Genomic DNA, 11,787 nt, shown 5'->3' on the forward strand with positions numbered 1-11,787 from the left:
AAAAGGCCGAAGTTCGAATCACATGTAAATTTTTTTTCTTTTCTATTTTGTTTTTTCTCTTCTTTTTCTTTTTCAAATGTAGTGGTGTTATTTTATAGCTCTGCATGCTTTTTCCAGCCTGGCGTCCAGCTTTTTCTGAAGCAAGGGCCACGGACCATACAGGAATTTCCGGAATGAGAGCTCCGCGCGGTTTCATTTCAGTTTTCATAAGTTCCCAGTTTTTGAGCTTTTTCAGAAGGAAATTCAAGACTCGGAAGGCGGAGCGAGTAACTACGTCAAGTGCCCCAAAAGCACCAACCGAGATGCAAGATTTTGTACGTCAAGATAACAAGAGTAGTTGTGTATTAAGGTAGAAAATAAATACCGCTGAGCCGGGCCCCCCTCGGCTGTGGTTTCGCTGATGGTGGTAGATCCCCCCCCCCCTTTTTTTTTCTGCAATGCAAAATTATTTTTTTACCCTTTTATCTATATTTTATTGGTTTAAGCCCGTTGTGCTTTATGCGGTGCGGGCCGGGCACAATTATTTTTCCTTCTTTTTATTCGCCCACCCTAATTCTTGTATCAATTAACCAGAAACCGGACGAACGTGCCATTTCTGGAACTGTTACCGGGCAGAGTATTCCGCTTCTGAACAGAAGCCGGGCCGATCGACGAAGCTCAACCAGAATGACCATATCGGACACGCCAGCGCACTAAATAAGCATGATACCACATATTATACAACTATTCTGTATTTAAAGGGCACGCTTCGCTTCCCAAATACCTCGAAAATGCGAAGCCGTCGAAGTGTGCGCTAGCAAGCATATACGCGCGTCGCGTCGCTTTTGCGCGTACAACAGTCGCTGCAGCTCGTACGATCTTGCGGTGCGTCTTCATATCTGCGACTGAAGCTCTGCCGCCTTCAATGCGAAACTGGAAGCACGAACGTATCGTTTCGATAGCGATGACAAAAAACTGTTCGAGAAAAAACAAACATCGCTCAACATCGAAAGATGCGCAGATAGCTTCACACCGGGCGACGCGTTCTCGAATGTTTACATATTGAAACCGCTCAGTCGGAAGTGTATTTATTGACATCGATGCTCCGCTGGTAGCACGTGAAGCTAAAACGCTTAGTATTACAAGTATTAGTGCACCGGATATCTCTGTATGTAGGAAAACTTACAAGCGTTCGTAGACGATGTAAAACACATCAGCACTAGTAAATTATGATATCTTGAGGTTTGCCTTCAATAAAGCGACGCGTTATAAAGATACGGTGCATTTGTGAACCCTCGTGATAGCCTGCAAAGATATTCAGCGTGTTTAAAGAGCGATCGGGGAATTACGGCCACAAATTCTACAGCCAAAGTACGAAAGAGCAAAAGTAGCTACATATACTGAATAATACATATACTGAATAATAACCACTGTAACTATAACCCGTTTTTTATGCAAAAAACCTGAAACAATAGAGCATGTGTTTCTTGACTGCTGGGACCCAATATTTCACTGGGATGTTTTACAGCGCACGCTTAAGAACCAGTTACCACTCGATTCATATGGAATAAGGTTCTTGCCGATAGAAACATCACAGTATATACCATATGATTTGATTATACTTCTGGGCCTGCACTCAATATGGAAAACGAGGATGCAATTTGAACATGCTGACCTTGTCGTGCGTCCTGTTCGCGAGCATTTTGTTGAAAGTGTCGTTTCACTAAGAGTGTTACCGAGCACTCCCTGAGCCACCAGAATGGATTACCTTGCTTGATGTTTTGGTGTAGCTGAGAGAATTTTAATCCGTGTTTGCCGAAGCCTGGCTCACGTGTTTTATGCACTGTATTTCTGATTTCACTTTCAAATGCCAAAGTCGGCAATAAAGAAAAAAGAACCATAGTAGAGTAGTGGTTAAGGTGCCTGTCTGAAAACTAAGAGGTCCTCCTGGGAGTGTTTACATTTTTTTTTTTTTAATAAAGTTTTTTCCTCCTCCTCCTCCTCCGAGGTTCGATTCCACACTTGGTAGTAATTTTATTTTATTGTTATTTTAAATGTAGTCATTTTATTTTATACTGTTGCATGCTTTTTCCGCCCTGGCGACGCGTTTCTTTCTGGAAACGAGGGCCATTAACCATACAGGCCATTCCGGTATCAGAGCTCCGCGTGGTTTCATTCCGGACTTTCCAGACAGTACAGGAATTTCCTGAAATAGCCCCCAAACCTGTATCCTAGATCCTGTACAGTAAACCTGTATACGATTTCCTGTACGAATTTTATACAGGATTTTTCAGTAGGGTTGAGCTGTTCGTGAACATAACCCCACACTAACTAGCCCAGTTGTCTACTCTAGTACAAATTTGAATCTGGCATCGTGAAGGGCTATCAAACATTTGAACAAACATTTGTGTCGGTGTTGGCGTTTAAAAAAACAAAATCGCGAGCACACCGCAAGGGCGTGGTAGTTGGCAGGTGACATTACTAAACACTGATTGGCTGGCTGGTTGCGCGACGTCACTAGATCCTGTGACACGGCCGAGTTGCAGGAACTGCTAACCTAAACAGCTTCTGTCACAGGGTGGGTGAGACGGGTGCCGTGTCAGACATATGCTACCCCTAGGCACAAAAATCGCTTTTTTACAGCTGAGTTAAAGCAAAGGATCATATTGATAATGGTTCGTTTTTCACCCGATGTTACACGAGGACTGTATGCTAATCAGTATATATGACAATAGAGGCACAATTTGAACGATTAGTGATTAAGAGGGTCGCAAAGTGCATGTGCATCGACAAGAATCGACAGGGTGAGACGCCGACGGAGTCGTATGCCGCGGACGGAGTCATCAACGCTGTCATCGCATGCCCTTAAATGAAGAGCTTAGATGTCACTAAATTCTTGAGGTAGTAAAGAGTAGCCCCGCCGGGGTGGCGCAGTGGTTACGGCACTCGACTACTGTGTCCAAGGAAGCGGGATCAAATCCTAGCCTCGGCGGCTGCGGTTCGTTGGAGGCGAAACGGAGTGGCGTCCATGTGCTGTGCGATGTCAGTGCACGGTAAAGAACCCCAGGTGGTCGAAATTTCGGAAGGCCTCCACTACGGCGTCTCTCATAGCCTGAGTCGCTTTGGGACGTTAAACCTTACAAACCAACCAGGTATAGTAAAGAGCGAGCCTCGTTTAAAATTTCCTCAAAATTCGTCCCCTTCTGCATAAAATGGTGCGTTGAGATGCAGTTCTTTAGTTAAGAAGCACACATTTAAAAGAGGGTGCACTTAAGCATTACCACTGAAGGTGGAGCAGGGGTGTAACTTCAGTTTCAATACGCTACACCCATTAGACAAAATTAAGGCGGCGATCTTTGTTGTTGCACAACCATTTATCATTCTCTCGTTTTAGTGATAACGAAACTGTGACTGTGCTCAAGTTCGCTGAAGAGCGGAAACGGCGAAAGCCACCTTACATGACTGTTTTCATTAACTGCGTCATTTTTGTCAACTCTACTATCTTCATCATGTTTATTATTTACCAACTAAATGCACAGCGACTGTCACCAACTACATCGTCATTATCATCGCTACTACTATTTTGTGCTAGGCAGGGAGGATTGTGGTGTATTTCCGAACACACCTGAAACATCACAACACTCTTTTATTGAATGTTGGGACGGTATGGCACGTCCTTTAGAGAAACTTGGAAGAACAGCTTACCGGCCACGCTTCATGGCATAGCGAATATTCGCTATGTATCGGTCAAAAATGAGGGTCAAGTGCCGTATGACATTATTTCTCTGGCCCTCCACAGCCTAAATTTGAGGACAAGTTTGCAGGTCAGTCACGCCGATGAAAATGTTTCCTCTAGAGTGAAAATTTTATTGACAGTGTGAAATATGTGCTGGACATTTTCTAGCTAGATCGTGAAATATGTGTCTAGCTCGTGAAATATGTGCTGGACATTTTTCAAGCTCAACACGACCCGTCCGAGTGGGTCAGCCTGTTTGACAAAGTGGCTGAATTGAAGGCGTTTTAGTGTTATGTATAAACGGATGTCTGACACGTCCTTTTGGACTTTGCTGGCGGTCGTGTATTTGTAATAAAGCGGGTAATAAACCAGCAAACATAAAAGGGCCCGACGTGAAGTTGTGCTTTGCGCTTGTGGCTGCTGATCGGAGGGATAGTGGTTAGAATGCCAGTGGGATGGAATTTCCTTTTTAAGTGCCACTACAGCGGACACTTTCTGCACGCATTTCCTGCGAACGTAATCTGCTGATGTCACTAATGAGCCAACAAAGACTTTCGTCTTATTATGTCAAAACGGGATGACCAAGTTACATGCCTATTTCTTCTTGAAAACTCGTTAGTAGCGAAAGAAAAGAAGGGAGAGCCTTAGTGCTTACGGGCGAAAAATATAATGCGTCTAAAGAAACGTGGTAAAAGTTTGAAGTTACTTAGCTTTTTCAAGGCCTTCAAAAAACGCATGCCATGTTTTCTATTACTTATTTCAGGTCTGCCTACAGTGTGAGAAGACATAGTTTTCTTAAACCCAGAAAGAAGGCTTTAATGAACAGCGAGGCTGTGTCGTATCTCAGTCTTAAATTCAGGATAAAGGGTGAATGGGAGAGGGAAACCTAAATATGTTAAGATCTCGCAAACATACTTTTTATAATTTCGCTTTACGTCCTTGCGTCAAACGACTGCTGGGATTTCGTTGAACGAAATTATATTAGCTCGCATTTCAGGGAGGTTTTGCAAGACTCAGTGACTATGCAGATGTTTCAGCAAATTTTTTTTTCCAGCCTTATTCAAATAAGTATGTTTTGAGACCATGCTAACAAGAGACGAGGGGGGGGGGGGGGGTGCGTACGAACGGATTGTGTGAACTTCTCAGTAGGCTGTATATCTTATACAACAAAACAAAGTCCAGCTAAGGCAGAGTGAAATCCTGCGAGGATAAAAAGAAGGGAGTTTAATTACGCGAAAAAAGCCGAGATTTTATTTGGATTGAGAGGCCAACAAGAGCTCAATTTAGTCCCGCGACTGTGACACGTGCCGAAATACCTTTTTAGAATAAATAGCCCGCATGTACCCTTATGTCATGTATTTCATTCTTTCTTGGCCTCTCTTTACAATGAGCAAATATTGAAAGTCCTTTAGTGGCGATTTCTTCATGGGGGAAGATGCCTAAAGCAACATAAGATAGGCAAAAAAACCTCTTTGCGGAAAGAATATTATGTGCCTTGCTGCCCGTAATTAAGGTTGTAGCTTTGAAAAGGTGACATATCCTCTGAGTTCTTAAGACACGCGATCTCGTCGAAAGAATAATTGTTTCCCTTCATCTTCATTTCAGTTAAAAAAGGTTCCGTGACAGTTGTAGTTCACAGGTTGTCGCTTTTAGCTCTGTCGACTCTAAGCTGAAGCGACAACGCAGGGCAAGCTGCTATATGCCGGTTCGGTAGATTCCTAGTGCCACTTTTATGCAATCGATATACGCAGCTATGGTTATGCAATGCATCATCAGTCATAATCCTTTTTATGCTATTTCCAGAACAAAAGGAATAATCCTTCGTAATTATTCTCTTTTATTCTATTTTCAAAAACGGAATAATTCTCCATAATCCCTGTCGTGCTGTTTAAAAAAAGAGGAAGAAGAAGAATCCGGTAGCGACACTCAATGCCACTAACCTGTATAAATGCTTTTTATTAAGCCTTGCTCCATAGCGGATAATTTTTTTAATACATCGCAAAAACAAAAACAAAAAAACGGATGAAATGGTTTCGAGTGGGGGCTTTTGGTATATATTATATAATTTTTTACCGTATTCTGTTCGATGTGTGAATTTACGTATTCTGGTCATCCCAGGTGTCCAATACGGTGGACACCTATTAATTTGTATCATCTGCATAACACTGATGAAAATACATTGTTGAAACTCGCGAGAGAAGATATCGGAAAAGTGAGTCGCAATATGGCGGCTTCAGCTTCGTGACATTGATGAACCTGGTTGAAAAACAAGCGCTGTACATGTGCATCCCTGGGCCGTCGATAACTACACTCTGTCGCAAACACCATGTTTTATCAGACAATTCTGCTGATGCAGCCGAATGAGAGGCGTGCAGAGCCGCAGATAGAGAGAGGGCTGCACTCGTTAACAAGGTTGAACCGGTTTGGATCCTGAGAATTTTATTTTTCCTTCCGAGGCTATTGGGCATACTTCATTCTTCAGAATAATAATGTTTGTATCCGCTGTTTTTCTTTTCATGTCTTGCTCATTCATCATCCTCCATTGAGTTACTTGACAAATCTATGTCGTCAGCAAAGCGCCGATTTGCTAAGCTTTTAATGCACCTTTATCAACACCTCTTCGCAATACAGGTTTCTGAATACTTTCTAAAGCAAGCCCTGCAATGGAGACACCATAGTTCCGTGGCTAACACCCTTCTTTATTGGATTGTTATTAATTTCCTTAGAAATAACCATACTTGCTGTACAGCCGTTAACTATATATACGTTCTTGTACTTCAACATAAAGCTCATCTGCAATCTGGGTTCGCTACAAACCTTCATGACTGCTGAGGTTTCGACTTGGTAAAATGCTCTCAAATCTATGAATGCAATTTTTAAAGGTTGTTATATTCGGAGCATATTTCTATCAGCTGGTTGATAGCGTGATTATTATCTATCGTAAGGTACTACATAGGAACGTTTGCCTTACTGTTTGGTGTATTGAAGTCTAAGGTTGCCCTGAATTTATTACCGACTACTTTAGCAAAAACCCTTCCACTGAACGGATAGTAAGCTGATCAGTCTACAATTTTTCAGTCCTTGATGGCCCCTTTTCTAGGTATTAATGTCAGCATTCATCCGCGATTCCAGTACCCTCCAAGTCATTTGGGATTGTCGGTCCAGACAGGGTAGCCGGTTTTCCGATCTCGATCTCAACCATCATTTAATAAATATGCATTTACCTGACTCTTCCCAGCTGCTTTCATCATTTTGTTTTCTCTCTTGTGCTTCGTTTACTTCTTTTTTCTTCCCCGGTGGAACAACTTTGCTCTTCCCACAGACATATTCATCATCGTCATGATTACTTCGAATACTGTGTAAAATCTCACGGCTACTTCGACTATTGGTAATGACATTGCCCACTTTGCTTCTTAGCTCATACAATTGGTTTTTGCCCATGCCTACCTTTTTTCCTGACTACTTTTAGGCTACCCCCCTTGTTCAGAGGATGCTAAATTCTTCCAATATTATACTTCCTAATGCTGGATAATTTAGACTCCTTGATTACTTTTGATAGCTTTGCAAGGTAAGTCCAGTCAATAAGGTTGGAGGCTTTCATTATTTGCGTCTTTTCATTAGATCTTTAGTCTCTTTCAATAGTTTATCAGTATCCTGTCTAACTATCACACCGCCTACCTCTACTGCGCAGTCTGTAGAGATATCTCTGATATTAACGTTGAATGTTTCAATAATTATGTCGTCTTTCTAGGCTAAAGCAGATTATCGGTTCTGCTTCGAGGTCCTGATTTCTTCGATTTTCGCCTTTGCCGCTAAATTGTCGAGGGGCTTTTCCCTTACTAATTTCCTTCGTTCCCTCTAAATGTCTAGACTAATTTGACGCCTCTCTATCTTGTGAGTACTGCAGCTCACCTTTTCGATGGCCTCTACATCCTACAAAATGCCAGGGTAAAGGTCAATATGAAATTAATCCATTTTTAGGCTCACCATTCAGGCCTTCCATGGCCACGTCTGTGTCTTCCGTGTGCTCCATTACTTGTCTTATACCTCTGTGTGCACTGTTATCTTCTGCCAAGCCAACAAAAATTCACTTGAAATAGGAAAAAAAGAAAACTTGCGCTAATGTGTGTTATTAGTGTTGTCACAATTAAATACCCTTAGTGCAAACTATACGCGCGGACAGGTTTTCATGGCTCTTCAGCACATGCTGGGCAGATAAATCTGACTCACGCTTTTTTTATTCTGTGCCGTGGGGAGCGACCTAACTCAGCACCAGGGATGATGCGTTGTCTCTCCCTTCACCCCTCAATATCCATAGCATGAACAGGCAACAAGCCATTCTCCACGACACGGGTACAAAGACCTGCATCATTCCCTCTTCTTCTCAGCCTTCTCTACAAAGGCCCTGTAAGATGTCCACCAGTATAGTGGTCAGTGGCTAGCTAAGTATGGAAACATTTCTCTTCGATATGCTTTCTGCTCTGTTTTGGAACCAATATCGCCTATCCGGCTTCTCCTGCCAGCAATGTAAATAAGTAAACGTGAAGTTACATAGGTGTCTTCCAAAAACATTTTTGCCACTTTTTCTTGTCGGTCACCCCTGATATGCAGCAGATACCTAATAGATGTTTGTTTGTGTGGCAGAAATCAAAGCTACGACTGCCCCCGGCTCCTTGAAAGATCCTGAGTGCCTTTCCTAGCAATCCAGGTGCGAGGAGAAATAATAGGGATGAAAGTACTTTCTGCTCCAGGATGGGAACCAGAGTTTGATTGTTAAACACGATTTTCATTTTCTGGTTAATCAGGTATCATAAAGAGTGAGGAGAGTCAGGATGTAATAAAATAGGGTACGAACTTTTCTCCCGAAGTTTCAGCTTCGCTCAGAACTTAGCACAAGAAGAATACATGTTTCCTCTAAGTCCGCGATTGCGATGCTCCTGTAAATGCAAAATTCATACTACTGACATACAGCGACCATTCAACGAGGTTCTGTTATAGCTCTTGTTCACCTACCATTTCTGACATTTTTCGCACTACAGGGATCCTACTGTTTCTGTGCAAGCGAAAGCGAAGGCTGTGTCGGTTGAATGTACACTATTTGTCGACATTTTAGAGTCCATGGGGTTTGCTTCTGAGCCAGGCCATCTGGATCATAATGCATTGCCAGGGTTCCAAATCTTCTGATGATCAGTATATTTTTACCATACAATTTGCAAGGGTTCAGTCTTCTTCGAATACTTAAGGAGCGTCGCTACAGGGCTTAAAAGCAGACGCCGCTGGACTCTCAACTTTTGACAAACACTGTAGATCGGATTACTACTACCACTACAGAATCTCACTGCAGTTACCATTGCCATCACAACTACTGCCTTTAAGCCCTACTACTTCTTCTAGTGTTATTTTAAGACAGTGTTGAACTGATCAACATCTTGATTGTTCGCCCATTCAACTTTGTCTTATCACCAACCTTATTAGCATCGTTACTAGGCCTTCCTTTGATGGGAAAAGTCAAGGACATCTCTGCCCTGGTCCAGCCGCCTTTAGTATTGATTTATAAAGTGACTGCTATTTACCTTTCCCTTATTTTCATCTTTTTTTTTTTAAGGCGTCTCTTTAACGCACTCTTGCTCATTTCTCCCGGCTCTTTTCCTAATCTTCACCCCGCTCGTCATCACGTCCCTCCATTGTGCGCCAGGCTCGTTAAAATGAAAAGCTCTTTCAGCGGGGCACGAAAGAGCCCCATTCCATCTCCTTGCATCATTGATGCCCAATGGCTGCGACGAACGGGGCTGGGAGAGCGTCCGTAGTGATGATGGCATTGCGATTGCCCAGAGCCCGTGAAAAGGCCTTTGCTTCACTGCTATTTTTGCTTCTTCTCTTTCTCTCTGCCTCTACATTACTTTTATCCCTCGTGCCATTTTCGCTGCACTGACCTTCGCAGGAGACTGGTCCTGTGAATTCAGCTCAAATATTCTTATCATCATCGGGAGCTAAACGAAAGTTTCTAACTCAAGTGTGATCGAAACTGAACAATAAAGTCAGTTCGACAAAGTTTTATGCACTTTCTGTGAATGCTGGTGACTGTAGGCGGACAAAGACAGGCACAGAATGTGAGAGGCGGAGTGACGCGCCACACATACGCACGCGCACACGCGCACACGCGCGCACGCACGCACGCACGCACGCGCACACACACACACACACACACACACACACACACACACACACACACACACACACACACACACACACACACACACACACACACACACACACACACACACACACACACACACACACACACACACACACACACACACACACACACACACACACACACACACACACACACACACACACACACACACACACACACACACACACACACACACACACACACACACACACACACACACACACACACACACACACACACACACGTGTAGACATACATACATACATACATACATACATACATACATACATACATACATACATACATACATACATACATACATACATACATACATACATACATACATACATACATACATACATACATACATACATACATACATACATACATACATACATACATACATACATACATACATACATACATACAAACGTGTAGTACTTAGTACATACAGAGTCGATACTCGTCCAGAGTGTTTGAGCGATGTGCTGAGGAGCAAATTAAGCTATATATCTATATTACATAGCTCGTTTGTTATGGGCAATGAATTTCAACCTGTGGTGTTTTAGCTACTGCAGTTGTGCTAGCTTGCAAGTATTATCAATAAATTTCAGTACTGCCTTAGACTTCAGTTTTCCTTCCTACGCACAGCCTCGCTCGAGTGCTGTAGATAAGTCAGGTCGACTATGGACATGCAAGCATGCATGTACGCAAGGCCCAAACGTTGAGAAGTCCTTTTGTGGAAACGTTGGCTCGGCTTGAGAACGGAAGCTCCCTTCAACATTTGTTCAGTGCCCCTCTTTCATATCGTGTAGCCATATCTCTTATTCTACCTTACATGTATACAAGTAGTATATGCGTACATACTGCCGTACGTATATGCCTGGAGTGACAATGGTTTCAGACTCCCTTATGTTGTTTTCACTAACAGTGCTCAGAGATACAGATGAAAAAATAAGCAGTCGTCGACTCACAACTGAAGTTAATTCAGCGCTCGTTCCGTGTTTATTTCGCTATCATGGAGACCTTTTGCTGTGTTCCCTAAATATGCATCACCTGTTTGCCTGTATTGTACTGTTCCTCCATACCTTACATGCAAAAAATATTTTAAGAAGCCGAATGCCGAATGCGGGGCGTTCGAACATCGCTCACTTGCATGTATGAAATCGGGCGTAGAACGAATACGACGTTCTTGTGAGCAGAATGAATCAGTCCCCTCCGGAGCGAGGTTTTCCACGCGCCTCACCAGGGGACTTAATTCCGGCTTACTGCAGCTGCTTGGTAAACGGACACACCAAATCAGAGTGCATACTCGTATCGCAAGAAAAGAAAGATGGAGCCACGGCAAAAGCAATTCAGCAACGTTTGTTTCACGGTTAGTTGGTTCATGGTTTCAAAATGAAATAATTTCTGGAGCAACACGTAAGGATGACAACACAAGTGCTGTGTGATGTGCAACGTGAAATTCAGAGAAAACTTGCGCGCGACTCAAATACGAGTTGTCCGGCATTCAGAAACTGCTGTCAGTGTTTGCTGATGCGCAGGCAATCGCAGGTACATCAAATATGAAGAAAGAATTCGGGCACCTCTTTTGAACGTGGGTACTTGGACTGCCAGAAGATCAAATCAGCCAATATTGTCGACCATAAACCCTGACTGCTCATTGGAGGGTCAAATTCTAAAGTTAAAGCTCATCTACTTTGGTCATCTGATGAGAAGAGAGGAGTCGCTGGAGAAAGATTTGATGTTGGGAAAGGTTGAGGGTCGCCGGAGAAGGGGTAGGCAGCGAACGCGATGGTTAGATCGCATCCTCGAGGCACTGCAGATGAAGTTATGTGATGTTAGGAAGATAGTGAGAGACCGGAAGGCGTGGCGT

The sequence above is a fragment of the Amblyomma maculatum genome, chromosome 10, assembly GCF_055883805.1.
Source record: "Amblyomma maculatum isolate TAMU_Amacu chromosome 10, ASM5588380v1, whole genome shotgun sequence".
NCBI lineage: Eukaryota > Metazoa > Arthropoda > Arachnida > Ixodida > Ixodidae > Amblyomma > Amblyomma maculatum.